The sequence below is a fragment of the Triticum aestivum genome, chromosome 4B, assembly GCF_018294505.1.
Source record: "Triticum aestivum cultivar Chinese Spring chromosome 4B, IWGSC CS RefSeq v2.1, whole genome shotgun sequence".
In the NCBI taxonomy this organism is placed as follows: Eukaryota; Viridiplantae; Streptophyta; class Magnoliopsida; order Poales; family Poaceae; genus Triticum; species Triticum aestivum.
In genome coordinates this window covers 181,503,063-181,516,188 of record NC_057804.1, presented here as the reverse complement: position 1 = coordinate 181,516,188, position 13,126 = coordinate 181,503,063, and positions in this window count along the sequence as shown.

The window sequence follows — 13,126 nt, the reverse complement described above, 5'->3', positions numbered from 1 at the left end:
CTAAGTCTCGTTTAACCTTGTTTTCTTTAACACACAAATGATATATCTCCCTCTTCGGGCCTCGATCGACACACTCTATACTCTCTCACGTAGATTGTCTATCTAGGTCAGTCCATCCAAGCCGCCGCCACTCTTTCGACCTCATGGTGGGCCACGCTCACTCAATCTCTCTCTCTCTCTCTCTCTCTCTCTCTCTCTCTCTCTCTCTCTCTCTCTGTATGTCTCGATTGACCTCACTCTTTCTCGGACAAAAACGATATATCACCATGTTTGAGCCCAATTCGACCTATTCACATTGTATACTCTCTCACGCACATTGTCTATCTAGGTCATTCTCTCCAACCCGTCTCACTCTTCCAATCGCACGGCGACCCTATGTGATCGGTTGACCTTGCTTCCTCCCACGCACAAAATATATCTACACGTCTGTGACTGGATCATCTCTCAAGCTCTATCTTACAGCCCTCACCCTTGATAAAAGCTCAATCGGACCATATCTCTCCAGAGCATATATATTTGTTCAATGAATGTTGAACCACACTCACTTTGTCTCTCTATCTATATGTCTCTCGATTGACCTCGCTTTCTCACACCGTATCTTCCACGCATTGAAGCTACTACCTCTCCATCCCTCGCAAAGCCGAAGCTATTTACATTGCAAGGGGCACTCCAACCTTGGATTAATTTGTGTAGGCATTTATTCCGGTCGGTTTAGATTATATTTTTGTAGCATCCGGCCCACAACTACTCCAAACACCATTGCAACCCATGCAACTCCCCTAGTTGATTTCCCTCTGACTCGGTCATCGCTCTCTCATGCGTCCTTTCTTGCCTTCAACGTTGCACCATGGTATTATTGAAAAAACTATGTTGTTCTCTTTAATTATTATAAATAAGCTACAAAACTACACACCGATAGTCCACTTGGAATGGAACAAATTTCGACCCACAAATTAAAGTGCTACAAACTACACACCGAGGGGCCCACATGCCATGAAACAAATTTGGACCCATATACAAATTAAAAAATAAAGGACGAGGATCGTACATGCGACCGGGCCTTCAAGCCGCATGTCAATAGGCAACATACGTAGAATAGCAATGTTTGTTGTACCCCCCTTTGTTCACATAATGTTTTTATATTACCACAGCCTAATTAATGGATAACATGTAATATTATTTTTAGTACTATTCGCCTTCACTTACTGGTGGGTTCCATGTGTGCTCTCTCTCTCTCCTCCCCTTCTGCATTTAGACGCACGGGCAAACAAGAAGAACTCGCGGGCGATGTTGCCGTTGACCATATCTGGACGCGTTCACAAGTCACGGCACCAGTTTCACGTACTAGCAGCACTAGTCAGTGTGTACGTGCAATGCACGTTAATTTGGAAGTATATTAAGTGCATGCGGATATTAAGTACTAGGATATTATTTGCATGTTGTTATGTGATTAGCACTATTTTTGGCATGAAATTAACTGCACGCTAAACGTGTTGAGCGCTCGACATTGAACCAGTCTAGGTCATTGGATGGCAAGGAATACATGTAGCTTGATGATGTTTTATATTTAATTTGATACGGCTCTAGCAGAACATTCAATCGATCAAACCATAGATTTTGCTCAGTCTCACTCCGACTTTAAATTATACGACGATCGATATAAAATAAACGGATATGATAAACGTTCGGATTTTAAGCATGGCAATCCGAACGTTTTTCATGGCAAATTTAGATTACGCGGCGGCGGCGGCGGCTCGCAGTGGGAAGCGTCTCCTCTGTCGTGCTCTCTGTGTCGTTGGGCCACTGACCAACGGTGACGGCGGTGTCTTGCGCCGTTGTTGGCGTACTCCTAGATGTTGGCCTAGCTTCAAGGAAGGCCAAAATGGTCTGGACTTCGAAGCGAGTCAACTGGCGGGAGGAGGTGACTGGCGTTGGTGCAAGGAAGCGGTCGACGGCGGCCATCCATGCCGCTGAGGGGGGCACTGGCACCCACGAGGGGACAGGCGTTGTCAACGGGGCGGCGGAGACATTCGTGTGCACGGGCACCGGCACGGGCGCGCATGTTAGTGCACGCGCAGGCGCATGCGCTGGCAGGTGCACGGGCGTGCGCGTCAGTGCACGCGTAGGCGCATGCACTGGCAAGTGCACGGGCGCGTGAAAGTCGGCGGGGACCTCGTGGAACCCCGTGGGATCAAGCTCGGTGACAATGTGCGGCTCCCAGCCCATCAATGCCACGGGGATGGGCATTGGCGCAGTCGAGGCAACGAGAGCCGGAATGGGAGCGGGGACAGGCGCGGCGTCTTCCCGCAAGGCCAGTTCAAGCTCGTCCCAAAGCACCTTATGTTCTTGAGACTCCGGGTGGGTGTCTTCCTCAGGAAACTGGAACACTAAGGGCAGACCATCGTGATGCGGCATGGCGTACGCTTAGGTCAGGCTAGTTGGAGCTAGACGATAGGAGAATTAGAGAGGAAGAGAGAAGATTGTAGCGATACCGTGTAGTGCAGGGTTGATTTTAAACTGCGGCGCCTGCGACATTAAAAGTGGGAGCAGTTGGGACGATGGTGGGCGGCGGAGCCTGGTCAAAGGGCTCGCCTCCCGGTGAGCCTACACAGCGGTCTGCTCGCACGCCTCCCTGACAGCCGGCGCAACGGTCTGCTCGCATGCCTCCCGTCGACTCGCACGCTTGCTCGGACGGCACCTGCCGATGAGAAGCGAGGACTCGTGGCGGCACATAAACGCCCACGGTTTCAATGGTGAAAGCGTTCGCCTTAACGTGACAGTTCTTTGTTCCAAAATACCTTGGCTCTTCATTTGTGCAACTTGTCATAAGCAGCTTGTCTCAAATTGAAGAAAAAACTTACGAAGTAATATTTGTGCCATATCACGTGACCATGCTCAGTTTCAAGAATTTATGCTCACTTTTGGATTTTCTAAAATTTAAGATCCAGGATTTGAAACAATATCATAACCTGCATCATGCAATAAATTTTCAAACCGTATTTCTTAAGAAAGGATTTGGTCAAACATTTTGCTTAGTTAGACTTCAGACAAGTTATATATGCAGAGTAAAAGGATAATCCCTCCGTACCAGTGCATTGCCTGATATATTAACTCAAGTACTAGGCACGAACAAACGGGGTCAATTCTGTGCTCATCTTGGTGTAGAAGTAGTAGTACTAGGCAATGCAGTTGACGGGTGACCTTGACGAGCGGCGACCGAGGGAATTGAACCGTGCTCGACACGGTAGGTAACGTTGTCTAGTTACTAAAGCATCCCTCCATTGTTCATCGGTAGTCATTATGGACCGGAGACATGAGGGGAATTTCCTAGGGCTGGAATTCTGTCCGCCAGATATTTCGACTTGAAATGATGAGGCTCGACTGGTTGGGGTTGCCTAATGTGCATACCACGCACGCCACCAAAGGACATGAGCCTGTTTTTTTTATTTTTTTTATTTTTTTAGGATCAACACGAGCGAAGGTCTGGCTGGTACGTCATTGGGTCCTACCATTCGAGAATACAAAAGGAACCTTTTAAATTGCCGAACGAATCTATGTGTATTACAATACCCCTATTTTCCTTGCAAATACTAATCTCAACGTGGTAATTGATTTATGACGAGTTGTTGAATTAGAGTGAGTTTGTGATATAGTGATCTCAACGTGGATTTCACATTTCATGGTATCCCTAGTAAGTTTTCCAATGCAAATTCAAATTTGAAAGATGAACAATATGGAGGTGAGAAAACTTTGTATGTATCAAGCATATGACCACACACACAGAGAGAGAGAGAGAGAGAGAGACACGCACGAACACAACAACAATCCAATAAGTATAGTGCATCTATTTTTCCAAACCATGAATGTATGACACGAATTCAAAAAATACTCCTTCTATTCCTAAATATTAGTCTTTTAGAGAGTTCAACAAGTGACTACATACGGAGCAAAATGAGTGAATCTAGACTCTAAAATATGTCTATATATATCCGTATGTGCCAGATCATTTGAAACCTCTAAAAAGACTAATATTTAGGAATGAAGGAAGTAAAATGTAAGACATACATGGTCCTCAGTTCAATATTTAAAACAAACATGAAACTGAAACATGAATATTAAGTCTAGTACTACAGTACATGCAAATGTTGTGTTTAGGCAGAGCTATGATTGTCGGGGGTCAACCCCTCGACCTTAGATAAAATTGTGGAGCTCTGTTTAGGGTTGTTTAGATTATATTTGTCCCCACCCTCCCAACCACCGATTGGTTATGCACCCCCACCCCTCCTCCCCGGGAGAATATCATGTGCCCCCATACCTTAGATGCTATATGCCGATACGAGTTGCTTGGAGCCTGTAGATCTGAGATATAGCAGCTCACATGATGTGTCTTAATATTTTTGCAGGAAACCTTGATGATTTTGAGAACTGCACACAATTTGTACAAAAACTACTCAGATGCCCTTTGATCCCATATCCAACAACCTCGAAGCTCGTATCGCCGTAGCATCTAAGATGAAGGAGGACATCATATTCTCATGTATGTAAGAATATCATGTGCTACCATACCTTAGATGCTTTGGTGATACAAGCTCTTCGGAGGCGTTGGATTGTGACCCAACACCTCCTCGGTGGTTTGAATGTTTTTTTTGCAGAAAAGCCCCAAAAGAGTTCGGCCACTACTTACAAGCACAAAGACTGCTCAGATGCCAATAGATCTCAGATCAAACGACCTCCAAGCTCGTATCACCGTAGCATCCAAGCTGTGATAGCACCTTATGTTTTATCGCACGGGAGAATATGAGGTTCTCCTGCACCGTAGATTCTATGGTGATACGAGTTCACTGAGATCTAACGGCCCACAGTAGGAGGTTTGAATGCTTTTGCAATATACGGCTGATAGAGTTTAGGAAATGCGCAGAAAGTACAAGTACTACGCATGTGCCATCTGATCACTGATCATACGACCTAGATGCTCATATCACCGTAGTGGGTAATTAAGCTATGGGGAGCACCTAATATGAGCAACGGGGAGCCGTTGGATCGAAGATGCAGCGACACACACGAGGCCTGAATGTTTTATTTGCAAAAAAACCTTTGGAGAGTTTGGAAATTGTGCATAATTACAAAGACTACTCCCAAGCCATTGGATCTCACTTCCAACGGTGTAAAAACTCGTATCACCATAGTATCTAAGCTGCAGGGTGGATGTGATATTCTATGCCACTGTCATTTTTGTTTGTAAACTTGCAAAATACGTGTAACTCGTGCCGTTACTTGTCTAACCGCGCAAAGTGTTTGTTCAAAAAAACCATCCTACACTAAAATATCGGAACAACACATGGGGGTCCCACTTGTCATTAATCAAATCTGCACCTTAAACTAACAAATCTGAAAGACGAGATTCGAACTGGCAACCTGGACTACAAAGCGTAAGTCGATAGCCTGAAAAAACAAATGGTTGTTGGATTTGTCCCATAACTTGATTTTATACAGTACTTGCGTTGAGTAGAGTAGAGGGAGTGACTCGTCAACACGTGCATGACCGTTGTCTCACTTACTAGTGGGTCCCAGGTCTGCGATCTCAATCTCTCTTCTCTCCATCGTTTAACCTTTGCACAGGCACACACGAAGAGCGGCGCTAGCTTGCTGTGGTGTTATTACAACTAAAAAAAGCTTGGAAAATAGAAGAATCGCCTAGAACAAGAGACGTTGTGGATGGTCGAGACGGAGCTAACAACATCTATCCTTCGTGCCAGGTTTGCATGATGAAGCTGTGTGGCTAGTGGGGTGTTTTCGACCGACTGGATGGGTCCCGAGGTCAAACCATAGGTACTACGTCTGATACAGTATATTTTCACACGCACATTTTTCCTTCATGCCGAGACGTGGCACACCCTACCACGCGGTTTTGGGGTCCTCCCGGTGGTGCACGCGTATATTCTTCCTGATGTGGGACGCCCTACCGCGCATTTTCTGGGTCCTCCTCGGTCATAGCACCGAAGCAAGTAAATGAGTCGTCAAATCATGAAAGACCACCTTTCCCGCCGAGTACATCAGTGAAGTGATACGTCTCCAACGTATCTATAAATTTTTATTGCTCCATGCTACTTTATCTACTCTTTTGGACTATATTGGGCTTTATTTTCCACTTTTATATTATTTTTGGGACTAACCTATTAACCGGAGGCCCAGCCCAGAATTGTTGTTTTTTGCCTTTTTCAGTATTTCGAAGAAACAGAATATCAAACGAAGTCCAAACGGAATGAAACATTCGGGATCGTGATTTTCCAACCGAACGTGACCCAGGAGACTTGGACCCTGCTCCAAGAAGTGCCAGAGGCGGTCACAAGGGTGGAGGGCGCCCCCCTGGGCGTGCCCCCTACCTCGTGGGCCCCTCGGAGCTCCACCGACGTATTCCTTCCTCCTATATATACCTACGTATCCCCGAACGATCAGAACAGGAGCCAAAAACCTAATTCCACCGCCGCAACTTTCTGTATCCACGAGATCCCATCTTGGGGCCTGTTCTGGAGCTCCGCCAGAGGGGGCATCCACCATGGAGGGATTCTACATCATCACCATAGCCCCTCCGATGAAGTGTGAGTAGTTTACTTCAGACCTTCGGGTCCATAGCTAGTAGCTAGATGGCTTCTTCTCTCTTTTTGGATCTCAATACAATGTTCTCCCCCTCTCTTGTGGAAACCTATTCGATGTAATCTTCTTTTTGCGGTGTCTTTGTTGAGACCGATGAATTGTGGGTTTATGATCCAGCTTATCTATGGAAATTATTTGATTCTTCTCTGAATTCTTTTATGTATGATTGAGTTATCTTTGCAAGTCTTTTCGAATTATCTTATTTGGTTTGGCCAACTAGATTGGTAGTTCTTGCAATGGGAGAAGTGCTTAGCTTTGGGTTCAATCTTGCGGTGTCCTTACTCAGTGACAGAAAGAGTTGCAAGGCATGTATTGTATTGTTGCCATCGAGGATAACAAGATGGGGGTTTTATCATATTGCATGAATTTATCCCTCTACATCATGTCATCTTGCTTAAGGCGTTACTCTGTTTTTAACTTAATACTCTAGATGCATGTTGGATAGCGGTCAATGAGTGGAGTAATAGTAGTAGATGCAGAATCGTTTCGATCTACTTGTTTTGGACGTGATGCCTATATACATGATCATCGCCTAGATATATTCATAACTATGCTCAGTTCTATCAATTGCTCAACAGTAATTTTTTCACCCACCGTAGAATATTTATGCTCTTGAGAGAAGCCACTAGTGAAACCTATGGCCCCCGGGTCTATTCTCATCATATTAATCTCCATCGCTTTATTTACTTTCTTTGCTTTTACTTTTTACTTTGCATCTTTATACCAAAAATACCAAAAATATTATCTCTATCAGATCTCACTCTCGTAAACTGAGGGAAATACTTACGCTACTGTGCCTCATCATCCTCTCCTCTTCGGGGAAAACCAACGCAAGCTCAAGACGTAGCAAGAAGGATTTCTGGCGCCGTTGTCGGGGAGGCCTACGCAACAGTCAACATACCAAGTACCCATCACAATCCCTATCTCTCGCATTACATTATTTGCCATTTGCCTCTCGTTTTCCTCTCCCCCACTTCACCCTTGCTGTTTTATTTGCCCTCTCTTTCCCAATCTCCTCCTCTCTTTCCGTTTGCCTTTTCCTTTGTCTTTTTGTTTGCTTGTGTGTTGAATTACTTGTTGACATGGCACAAGATAATACCAAATTGTGTGATTTCTCGAATACCAATAATAATGATTTCCTTAGTACTCTGATTGCTCCTCTTAATAATGATGAGTCTTGTGAAATCAATACCGCTTTGTTGAATCTTGTTATGAAAGATCAATTCGCCGGCCTTCCTAGTGAAGATGCCACTACTCATCTAAACAATTTTGTTGATTTGTGTGATATGCAAAAGAAGAAAGATACGGATAACAATATTGTCAAATTGAAGTTATTTCCATTTTCACTTAGAGATCGTGCTAAAGTTTGGTTTTCATCTTTGCCTAAAAATAGTATTGATTCTTGGAACAAGTGCAAAGATGCTTTTATCTCTAAGTATTTTCCTCCCGCTAAGATTATCACTCTTAGGAACAACATCATGAATTTTAAACAACTTGATCATGAGCATGTTACCCAATCTTGGGAAAGAATGAAATTAATGCTTCGCAATTGCCCTACTCATGGTTTGAATTTATGGATGATCATACAAAAATTTTATGTCGGATTGAATTTTGCTTCTAGAAATCTTTTAGATTCGGCCGCGGGAGGCACTTTTATGGAAATTACGTTAGGGGATGCTACCAAATTGCTTGATAATATTATGGCTAATTATTCTCAATGGCACACCAAACAATCTTAGTAAGAAAGTGCATGCTATAGAAGAAATCAATGTTTTGAGTGAAAAGATGGATGAACTTATGAAGATGTTTGCTCCTAAAAATACTCCTCTTGATCCCAATGATATGCCTTTATCTACCTTGCTTGAGAATAATAATGAATCTATGGATGTGAATTTTGTTGGTAGGAATAGTTTTGGAAACAACGCATATAGAGGGAATTTTAATCCTAGGCCTTATCCTAGTAATCCTTCTAATAATTATGGAAATTCCTACAATAACTCTTATGGAAATTTTAATAAGATGCCCTCTGAATTTGAGAGTAGTGTTAAAGAGTTTATGAATTCGCAAAAGAATTTTAATGCTTTGCTTGAAGAGAAATTGCTTAAAGTTGATGATTTGGCTAGGAACGTTGATAGAATTTCTCTCGGGATTGATTCTTTAAAGCTTAGATCTATTCCCCCTAGGCATGATGTCAATGAGTCTCTCAAAGCTATGAGAATTTCCATTGATGAGTGCAAATAAAGAACCACTAGGATGCGTGCTTCCAAAGATGCCTTTATTAAAGCATGTTCTTCTAATCCCTATGAAAATCAAGATGAAGATCTAAACGTTATTGATGTGCCCCCCATTAAATATTTGTTTTGCAATATGAATCTTGATGAATCTGAAGATTATCTTCCTTTACCTAGAAGGCGTTCTAAGAATTCTGAGTTTTTAGATCTTGATGATGAAATTGATAAAAGTGGGATTGAAAGAAATAAAAATCGAGATGTTGCTAAACCCACTATTTTGGATCTCAAGGAATTTAATTATGAAAATTGCTCTTTAATTGATTGTATTTCCTTGTTGCAATCCGTGTTAAATTCTCCTCATGTTTATAGTCAAAATAAGGCCTTTACCGAACACATTGTTGATGCCTTAATGCAATCTTATAAAGAAAAGCTTGAGTTGAAAGTTTCTATCCCTAGGAAACTCCATGATGAGTGGGAACATACTATCAAAATTAAAATTAAAAATTATGAGTTTGATGCCTTGTGTGATTTGGGAGCTAATGTCTCTACTATTCCCAAAACTTTATGCGATTTGCTAGACTTCCGTGATTTTGATGATTGCTCTCTAAACTTGCATCTTGCGGATTCCACTATTAAAAAGCCTATGGGAAGAATTAATGATGTTCTTATTGTTGCAAATAGGAATTATGTGCCCGTAGATTTTATCGTTCTTGATATAGATTGCAATCCTTCATGTCCTATTATTCTTGGTAGACCTTTCCTTAGAACGATTGGTGCAATTATTGATATGAAGGAAGGGAATATTAGATTCCAATTTCCCTTAAAGAAGGGCATGGAACACTTCCCTAGAAAGAAAATAAAATTACCATATGAATCTATCATGAGAGCCACTTATGGATTGCCTACCAAAGATGACAATACCTAGATCTATCCTTGCTTTTATGCCTAGCTAGGGGCGTTAAACGATAGCGCTTGTTGGGAGGCAACCCAATTTTATTTTTAGTTTTTAGTTTTTGCTTCTGTTTAGGAATAAATAATCCATCTACCTTCTGTTTGGATGTGGTTTTATGTTTTAATTAGTGTTTGTGCCAAGTAGAACCTATAGGATAAGCTATGATGATAGTGGATTTGATTCTGCTCAAAAACAGAAACTTTGCACTCACGAGAAACAATTCAATAAATCTCAGGAACGTGATTTTGCATTGATTATTTTTGCTGATGATCAATAAACAAATTTTCTAGTACGTCCTATTTTTTTGGAATTTTTAGAGTTCCAGAAGTTTGCGTTAGTTACAGATTACTACAGACTGTTCTGTTTTTGACAGATTCTGTTTTGTGTGTGTTGTTTGCTTATTTTGATGAATCTATGGCTAGTAAAATAGTTTATAAAGCATAGAGAAGTTGGAATACAGTAGTTTTAACACCAATTCAAATAAATAGTGAGTTCATTACAGTACCTTGAAGTAGTCTTTTGTTTTCTTTCTCTAACGGAGCTCACGAGATTTCTGTTGAGTTTTGTGTTGTGAAGTTTTCAAGTTTTGGGTGAATTCTTTTGATGGATTATGGAACAAGGAGTGGCAAGAGCCTAAACTTGGGGATGCCCATGGCACCCCCAAGATAATCCAAGGGCACCAAAAAGTCAAAGCTTGGGGATGCCCCGGAAGGCATCCCCTCTTTCGTCCACTTCCATCGGTAATTTACTTGGAGCTATATTTCTATTCACCAACATGATATGTGTTTTGCTTGGAGCGTCTTGTATTATTTGCGTCTTTGCTTGTTATTTTACCACAATCATCCTTGCTGTAAACACCTTTTGAGAGAGCCATACATGAATTGAAATTTGTTAGAATACTCTATGTGCTTCGCTTATATCTTTTGAGCTTGCTAGTTTTGCTCATAGTGCTTCACTTATATCTTTTTGAGCGTGATAATTTTTTGCTCTAGTACTTCACTTAGATCTTTTAGAGCACGGTGGTGGATTTGTTTTAAAGAAACTTGATCTCTCATGCTTCACTTAGATTATTTTGAGAGTCGTTAATAGCATGGTAATTTGCTTAATGTTAATATACTTGGTGTTCAAGATATGTGAAACTTTCTTTTGAGTGCGTCGAATACTAAGATAAGTTTGATGCTTGATAATTGTTTTGAGATATGGAGGTAATAATATCAAAGTCATGCTAGTTGAGTAGTTGTGAATTTGAGAAATACTTGTGTTGAAGTTTGTAAGTCCCGTAGCATGCACGTATGGTTAAAGTTGTGTAACAAATTTGAAACACGAAGTGTACCTGGCTTGTGCATCCTTATGAGTGGCGGTCGGGGACGAGCATGGTATTTTCCTACCAATCTATCCCCCTAGGAGCATGCACGTAGTAATTGATTTTTGATGACTTCTAAATTTTTGCAATAAGTATATGAGTTCTTTTGACTAATGTTGAGTCCATGGATTTTTCGCACTTTTACCTTTCCGCCATTGCTAGCCTCTTCGGTACCTTGCATTGCCCTTTCTCACATTGAGAGTTGGCGCAAACTTCGCCGGTGCATCCAAACCCCGTGATACGATACTCTCTATCACACATAAACCTCCTTATATCTTCCTCAAAACAGCCACCATACCTACCTATTATGGCATTTCCATAGCCATTCCGAGATATATTGCCATGCAACTTCCATCATCATCATCATCATGACATACATTACTTTTGTCATATTGCCATTGCATGATCTTGTAGTTCACATCGTATTTGTGGCAAAGCCACCAAGCATTATTTTTATACATGTCACTCTTGATTCATTGCACCATCCCGGTACACCGCCGGAGGCATACATATAGAGTCATATCTTGTTCTAAGTTTCGAGTTGTAATCCTTGTGTTGTAATATATAGAAGTGTGATGATCATCATTATTAGAGCATTGCCCAACTAACAAAAAAAGGAGAAAGGCCAAAATAAAAAAAAGAAAGGCCCCCAAAAAAAGAAAAGGGCAATGCTACTATCTCTTTTTCCACACTTGTGCTTCAAAGTAGCACCTCGTTCTTCATGTAGTGAGTCTCATATATTGTACTTCAAAGTAGCACCATGCTTTTCATGTAGTGAGTCTCATGTGTTATCACTTTCATATACTAGTGGGAATTTTTCATTATAGAACTTGGCTTGTATATTCCTACGATGGGCTTACTCAAAATGCCCTAGGTCTTCGTGAGCAAGCAAGTTGGATGCACACCCACTAGTTTTCTTTTGTTGAGTATTCATAGCTCTAGTGCATCCGTTGCATGGCAATCCCTACTCCTCATGTTGATATCAATTGATGGGCATCTCCATAGCCCGTTGATTAGCCTCGTCAACGTGAGACTTTCTCCTTTTTTGTCTTCTCCACACAATCCCCATCATCATATTCTATTCCACCCATAGTGCTATATCCATGGCTCACGCTCATGTATTGTGTGAAGGTTGAAAAAGTTTGAGATTATTTAAGTATGAAACAATTGCTTGGCTTGTCATCGGGGGTATAGAAGTTGGGAACATCTTTGTGTGACGAAAATGAAGCATAGCCTAACTATATGATTTTGTAGGGATGAACTTTCTTTTGCCATGTTATTTTGAGAAGACATGATTGCTTTGATTAGTATGCTTGAAGTATTATTATTTTTTGTGTCAATATGAACTTTTGTCTTGAATCTTTCAGATCTGAATATTCATATCACAATTAAGAAGATTTACATTGAAATTATGCCAAAGTATCACTCCGCATCAAAAATTCTTTTTTATCATTTACCTACTCGAGGACGAGCAGGAATTAAGCTTGAGGATGCTTGATACATCTCCAACGTATCTATAACTTTTGATTGCTCCATGCTACTTTATCTACTGTTTTGGACTATACTGGGCTTTATTTTCCACTTTTATATTATTTTTGGGACTAACCTATTAACCGGAGGCCCAGCCCAGAATTGTTGTTTTTTGCCTTCTTCAGTATTTCAAAGAAATAGAATATCAAACGGAGTCCAAACGGAATGAAACCTTCGGGATCGTGATTTTCCAACCGAACGTGACCCAGGAGACTTGGACCCTACTCCAAGAAGCGCCAGAGGCGGTCACGGGGGTGGAGGGCGCCCCCCCCCCCCTCGGCGTGCCCCCCTACCTCGTGGGCCCCTCGGAGCTCCACCGACGTACTCCTTCCTCCTATATATACCTACGTATCCTCGAACAATCAGAACAGGAGCCAAAAACCTAATTCCACCGCC